Source organism: Vicia villosa, linkage group LG1 (assembly GCF_029867415.1).
Source record: "Vicia villosa cultivar HV-30 ecotype Madison, WI linkage group LG1, Vvil1.0, whole genome shotgun sequence".
NCBI lineage: Eukaryota > Viridiplantae > Streptophyta > Magnoliopsida > Fabales > Fabaceae > Vicia > Vicia villosa.
Window position 1 is genome coordinate 131,078,724 of NC_081180.1, and position 7,079 is coordinate 131,085,802.

The 7,079-nt window shown below is 32.9% G+C and overlaps 1 pseudogene; it reads left to right on the top strand.

Moving 5' to 3' along the window:
* Window positions 1–5,176, top strand: LOC131654187 (zinc finger BED domain-containing protein RICESLEEPER 2-like; annotated as a pseudogene).
* Window positions 5,177–7,079: the final 1,903 nt, after the last annotated feature.

The following is a 7,079-nucleotide window of genomic DNA, read 5'->3' on the forward strand; positions in this document are numbered from 1 at the left end:
ATGGACGCTCCATCTAATGCTAAAAATTCTAATATACTCATTGTTGCACCACCCCCATTATGGTTGTTAAAACAAACCATTAAACTGAACCAAACTGAAGTTAAAATAACCGAACTGTTACTATTGATGGTTAGTGAACCGAACTTGTATTTTAATAATAGTTTAGAACTAAACCATTAAGAAATTATCCAATCTAAAATGGATCTTAGCTGAACCCATAAGAAATTATGCAGCCTCAAATTAATATTTCTAAATTCTAACTTCTGAATCATAGGAACTTTGAAGAACTAAAAAATGACCCATAACCCTAAACCCCCAAATTGGTGAAGAACCCCAAATCGTCAAAAATCTTCAAATTGATCCAAAATTTCTAAATCGAAGTTAACAATCCATTCAACTTGCTTCATCTTCATCTTCTAATATTTTCCATATTTCAGTTCATTATATGTTTTATACATGACTGTGTTTTTTCAGTTGATTTTATTAGAAATGGACATGCACATGCTTTTGTCTATCCATTTTATTATACAGACCCATTATTCAAGTTGTCTAGTTCAATAATGGGTCAATTTTATTTTACGTGACTGAGTTCAATAATGGGTCAATTCCCATTGTTCAAGTTGTTTATACACCCCATTGTTCATTCAATGTATTTTTTATACATGATTGTGTTGTTTCTATGTTTTACGTTGTTGTTTCATTACAGAACTTTTGGGCGGAGTTCACTAGATTTTGGGTAAAGTTTATTCCATTTAGTGTGATTGATTTTAGTTTTGAAGTTTGCTTTATTTCAATCACTTTATCTTGAATCGATGCGACTACTTGGATTACAACCATGTTAGTTTGAGCTCATTGCGTTAATTTTCTTTTGAAGTTTGTTTTGGTTCATCTTTTTTAGTTGTGAAAGTGAGCTGTGAATAATTGAAACTTGAACCTTTGCTTAATAGCTAAAACTAGATTGGTCAATTGACTCAGAAATTATATCAAAGTTGGTTGTTCAAACAACTATTGTTCAAATCCTATTAATTCTTTTCTTTTTTGTTCTTAAATATTTCTTAGTCTTTCTATTCCCCCATCTTCAGTAATTTACATATTAAAAGAAAAATCTGATGAAAGTGAGCATTGTGCCTTCTAGCAATGGTAAAATCTCTTCTTTTTAACTGATAGTCAAGGGTTTTATTGCGCATAAAGTTTCACAATGGTGAAAGCCAAATATTTTGTAATGCTCTATTTTGATAGGTTGATTTAAATATTCATTCACACTAAGACAGGTGATTTTAATATTATATGCTTAATTTTGTTACCTCCACATAGTGCCGCAAAGTATTTTGGTAGGTTGATTAATACTTTATTTACATTGTGTTGTCTATTGATTTTTTATCAGATGGCAGATAATATAGAGATTACAATTCTTACAACCTCGGTCGGCCCTCGTGAAGAAACTATATTTCCCCCACATCCCAGTGAAAAAAAGCGTCAATTACGGTCTGATATGTGAAACCACTTCACCATAGTGGACGATGATGAGAAAAAAGCTAAATATCAATACCGTGGAGTCTTAATTAAGTATAGTAATGGAACAAGTGGCATACTGACTCATCTAGGTAGATGCATTATTTATGATAATGATAAATCCCAAGCGACCCAACCAAATAAAAGGAGAAAAACCACTTCAGAAGGGAAGTAGATTGCTCGCCAAGCTATTCTAAATTTGATCAAGAGGAATGTCGAGTGCTACTCGTGAAAACATTTGTGTGTGATGAGCTTCCATTTTGTTTTGTGGAGAATGAAGTGCTTAGAAAGCAAATGACCACCTTGCAGCCTCAGTTTTATATCCCATCACGGTCTACATTGAGGGGTGATATTTGGGCGCTTTACCTTGAAGAAAATGAGAAATTGAAAAAATTATTTCCAAATTGTGGAAGAGTTTGTTTGACCACTTACAGTTGGACTTCAACTCAAACCTTAAGTTACATGAGTTTGACCGTGCATTTTGTGAAGAGCGAGTGGAATATTCATAAGAAAATCATCAACTTTCGTCAAATCACGGGGCACTCGGGTCACATGATTGGGAAATATATTGATGATTACTTAAGAAGTTGGGGGTTGAGTCAAATCTTGACCATAACAGTTTACAATGCTTCGACAAACACCACTGTGATTAAGTATCTCAACGTAAGAATGGGTTCTTCGAGTAATATTGTTTTGAATGGGGAATTTGTTCACATGTGTTGTTGTACGCATATCTTGAATTTAATTGTAAAATTGAGATTGAAGGAGGATAAAAGTTGCATAAAAAAATTTGTTATGCAGTTAAATGTAACACCCCGATGTTTGGATTTAATTATTTAATTGATTATTTGATTTTTTAATGTGATTATATGAATCACGATAATTTATTGTTGATAATGTGTGATGTGTGATGTTATGTTGATGTGTGCGAGGTACTAGAATTAAGGTGCTAGTTAGAATATTAGAATAATATAATTTCTAATTAGCATTATTAATTAATTTAATAAAATAATGGATATGGTGAGATAAGTTAGTAAGGGCAAATGAGGAAATTCATAAAAAGGGTCCTAATGCTAACTAGCTAAAAAGATAAAAAAGTAGAGAAACTCATTAGTCGTAGAATTGGAGAAAACGTGAAGAGAATAGATGGTTAGGGCAAGAGAGGATAAGAAGAACGACAGTAGAATTTGGGAAGATAATCGATCAAGATAAAAATCTAAGGTAAGGGGGTTATCCTAATTATTATGTTTGATTTAAGGGAATGATAATTATATGTCGGGGTTTGTGTTGTTCTTGATGATTTATGACGATGGTTGGTTTTGATTGCATGATTAATATGTTGTATGATGATGATTGTTATATTGGTGATTGATAATATGAATTAGACTCAAATCCACCTTTGTTGAGGATTTGGAGGTTTAAGGCTTGATGAAGATTCATTAGAAGTATAATGAATGGTTGTAATTTGGTGTTTGAAATGATTAATCCATGCTAGAACTAGGTCAGTAGGCCTTAAATCGCAAAAAATTAACAATTAAAATAAGTTTTTTGGACAAAAGATTGTGTCTGGTATGATGCAGGTCACGCTGGAAATTTCTACAGAACGGCATGGCCCGCTTAGCGCACTCTGAAAAATAAAAATAGGGTCAAGATAGAGAGGAGCCCACTTAGCACGGTATGGTCGTGCTTAGCGCGGTCCCTGAAATTTGAAAATTTATATTTTTGAAAAATGATTCCAGAATATGGTGACTTGTATTTTATTAGAATTTTCTGGAATTTACTGCGAACATTTGGGTAGGCTTAGAAAGCATTTTGTATGAAACTTGACCTTGTGAAATCTTCTATTCTATACTTGATTGTGGTGAATGTTGTTGTGTTGATTGGTAACATGATTACTTGGTGATTTGTGTGTTAAGTTGAATTAGATGCTTATGACGTGTATGTTGAGTGATAATGTGACTTTGATGAATATTTGAATGATGATGCCATTTTGACTACCCGTGGTCGTTGATTTTGTGAAGTTGAGCATCATGCATTCATAGCATAATTATAGGACGAAAGTCTAGTGATGTTGTGGGACCTTGGTCCAGTGATGGCCCTTAATCCCATTGTGCGGATGACTGCAACTTGTTGATGAACTCCGGTTCCAAGCGGGAATTGATCCTATGGCAGGGATCTTTGGAGAACGATGACAGAGTCATCAGTGACGAATTGGTACCATATGCATGAGTCCATTGTTGTTGCATTGCATTGTTATGATGATGTCCGGTTTGATAATATTGATTATTTGTGATATGAGATATCTAATTGATAAGTGTGATTGAATCATAAGGTGACGTTGTGAATATGCGATGATATGCAGGTGTGGGTGAGTATGCGTATATGATGAATACATTGTATTGGTATATGTATGGTTGATTATTTGTATACAACTAATATACATATTCCTTGTGTCTTACATAATGATTATGAAATACTCACCATTTTTGTTTGAATGTTGCCTCCACGTGGGTAACGTGTAGGTAATCAAGAGTAGTCCGTTGAAGTTTAAGGATAGCTTCATGGCGTCCTTTTATCATTGTTTAGATTGAAGGGAGTCTTTCCTTGATACGTAACATCGGGGATGGGGTCGTTATGTTTTGAACTATTATGTTCTCTTTGATGATTTGAGTTGATTTACCTTTTGATGTTGATGTTTGAGTTGTGACTCATGAATCATGATGTCCAGTTAATGTTTATGAAGTTAACTTTAAATATGTTCAAGTTATGAATTCCGCTGCGAAGTATTCTAATAAATATGTTGAACTGTCATTCGATGTATGTTTTAAAATGTATGCAACCTTGTTACGAAGCATGACTATTGTTTGTGATGTTTTATAACGACGTGACACCTTTGTTGGTGATTTTATTTGATGTTAATTCGTATTATATTGTGAATATTCCTTGTGGGTTAGAAGGACGTTACATTAAATATGTCAAATCTTTTCCTAGCAGACTAGCCAAATTTATGGAATATGCAGTGCAGGAAAAAGTTTCATACAAAAGTGTTATTTTCCTTTATGTTGAAATGAGATGGAATTCAACTTATTCAATGTTGAAGGTTGCCTTACAGTATCAAAAAGCTTTTGATTTGCTCTATGCACGGGATAAGACATTCCACAAAGAAATGGACAAAAACAAATGGGGTAATTAAGAAAGAGGATTGGACATATGTTGCATCAGTGCTTCCCTTGCTTGAGATTTCTTCCAAATCTACAAATTGTTTGTCTGGATCATTATATGTCACTAGTGCTTCATATAAGCCAGATGTATTCTCCATTGGAAAAGGGATCAATAAGCATTTAGAGAGTGACAATGAGCACATAAAAAATACGGCGGAGAAGATGAAACGTAAATTCAACAAAATCCTGACACAATAAACATCTAACTGTTGATTGCTTTTGTTCTTTATCCAAGGGTGAAATTGTTTATTGCTGAGTATTATATTAGTCTTTTATATGCTCACACTAGAAAGGTTGATGACTTAAAGAAAAAATCGAAGTCTTCTCTTTCAAAAGTTTATGCTCAATATCAAGCTGTTGATGACTTTCAATCTAGCCAACTAGACACACCACCAAATGAGGATGATGATGCTGATAATATTTCCTGCCACTACAATCAATAAACTGGGCATAAGTATGATCTTAAGATTGAAATTGAATCATATTTACAAGAAGCACGAGTGCCATACAACAAAGGAGATGAGTTTGAAATCTTGGGATGGTGGAAAGCCAACTTAACTCTATATCTTGTTCTGGCAAGCATATCTCAAGAAGAGTCGACCATTCCCGCCTCTACTGTAACTTCATAGTTAGCTTTCAGCACTCGCAAAAGGGTTGTTAGTGATTATCGCAATTGTCTAACACCTAAAATAGCAGAAGTGCTTGTTTGCATGCAAGTCTGGTTGAAAGGAAAATTGATCTCCTTATTTTTTGAGGAGGACCTTAATGAGATCCATCAATTAGAGCAAGGTAAATCAATTTTCTAACATTTTTTCTTTATAATTTTTTAAGTTATTGAAGACGTGTTTTCTACTTTATGCATATGATGATTTAAAGTTATATTTAGATTGTGTTATATCTTTTGTAGTATAATGTTTTCAATTTTAGTTATACATAGATTACTTTGGTTTTTGATTTTGACAGTAAAATACTAGAAAATGCTATTTGCTTATCATGTTTCTCCCAAAGGATTAAATAGATTTTAGGAAACATATTTTAGTTGATTGTGCCCTAAGCAATGTGCCAACACAACATTTTTATAGAGACTAAAGTGATTGATGATAGTCTTCAATTTCTGGGATTGATTTTGCATTTCATAAATATATCGAACTACATTGTGTAAGACTTACAGTTTTGTGGGACAAGGAATGGAATAGTTATTGAGCAATAAATGGATTTTCAATAAGTTTTATGTCTGGTATTTTTGTGTGGTCTCTGTATGTTGAGATAAAATGTAGTTTGAAATGTATTATAGGCTGTTTTGACACAAATGAAGTTAAAAAAAAAAAGTTTCGCAGTAAGTTGGGACTTTGTAGTTTCAAGCTAGAACCTCAATAGATGATTCTTTTTTTGATTAATTAGTTCAAGCTTTGCTTTCAATATCATGTTTGCCTTGCATTGTTTTGCTCAATATTAAACTTGCGATAGCCGCATCCATGGTGCTAGGATTCCAGATCTTTTGTTGATTTCTGATCCCTTGAAACTTACTTGACATGATAGATTTCATAGTTTTCATTTCTTGAGTGATGTTACAAATATGCAATGATAAAGTGAAGACCTATAGCTTCTTCAGGACTCGGTGATTTAGTATTAGATGTCGTACAAACACAGTTGAACTTTCATATTTACTTGTGCATATATCATCTAATACTTTAGAAACAAATTTTTTCTACAGTGATAGAGTCCATTATTTCTTGTTCTGCAGACACTGCCCTTTGTCTATTCAAGTACTTTTGCCTCTACTTAGAACAACTTTCAACAATTTGAGTTTCTGCTTTTTTATTTTTGACTATACGGTCTCACATATAAGAATGATTTTACTGCAATTAATAATGCAGACCTTGGCTTTATAAGTTAACTTTTGATCCCAATTATTTTCAACATACAAAGTATATACTAAATCTTGTTAAGCACGGGCTGTGAATGGTGACACAATGTTTAAATTGGGAAGAAATTATTGTGATTTGTGCTTCACTTATAGAGTGGTGGTATTTATTACTTAAGTGGATGTTAGGATAAATAAAAAAGGTAACAGAGAATTAGTTTGTCATATTGTAATTTGATTGTAAGAGCATCTCAATTTCTTTTACAGATCTTTATTTTGATTCAGGGTTCATTATTTTGTGAAATTATGACACTTACGATAGATGTCAAGACAAATGTCCTAACAACACACAATGTCAAGACGAATGTTATAACATTTGTTGACTCACATCACACTTATCAAAATTGAAAGTAAATGATAGAATGATAAATAATACAATGAATTGTTAACCCAACTTAGTGCAAATAACACATAATATAGGG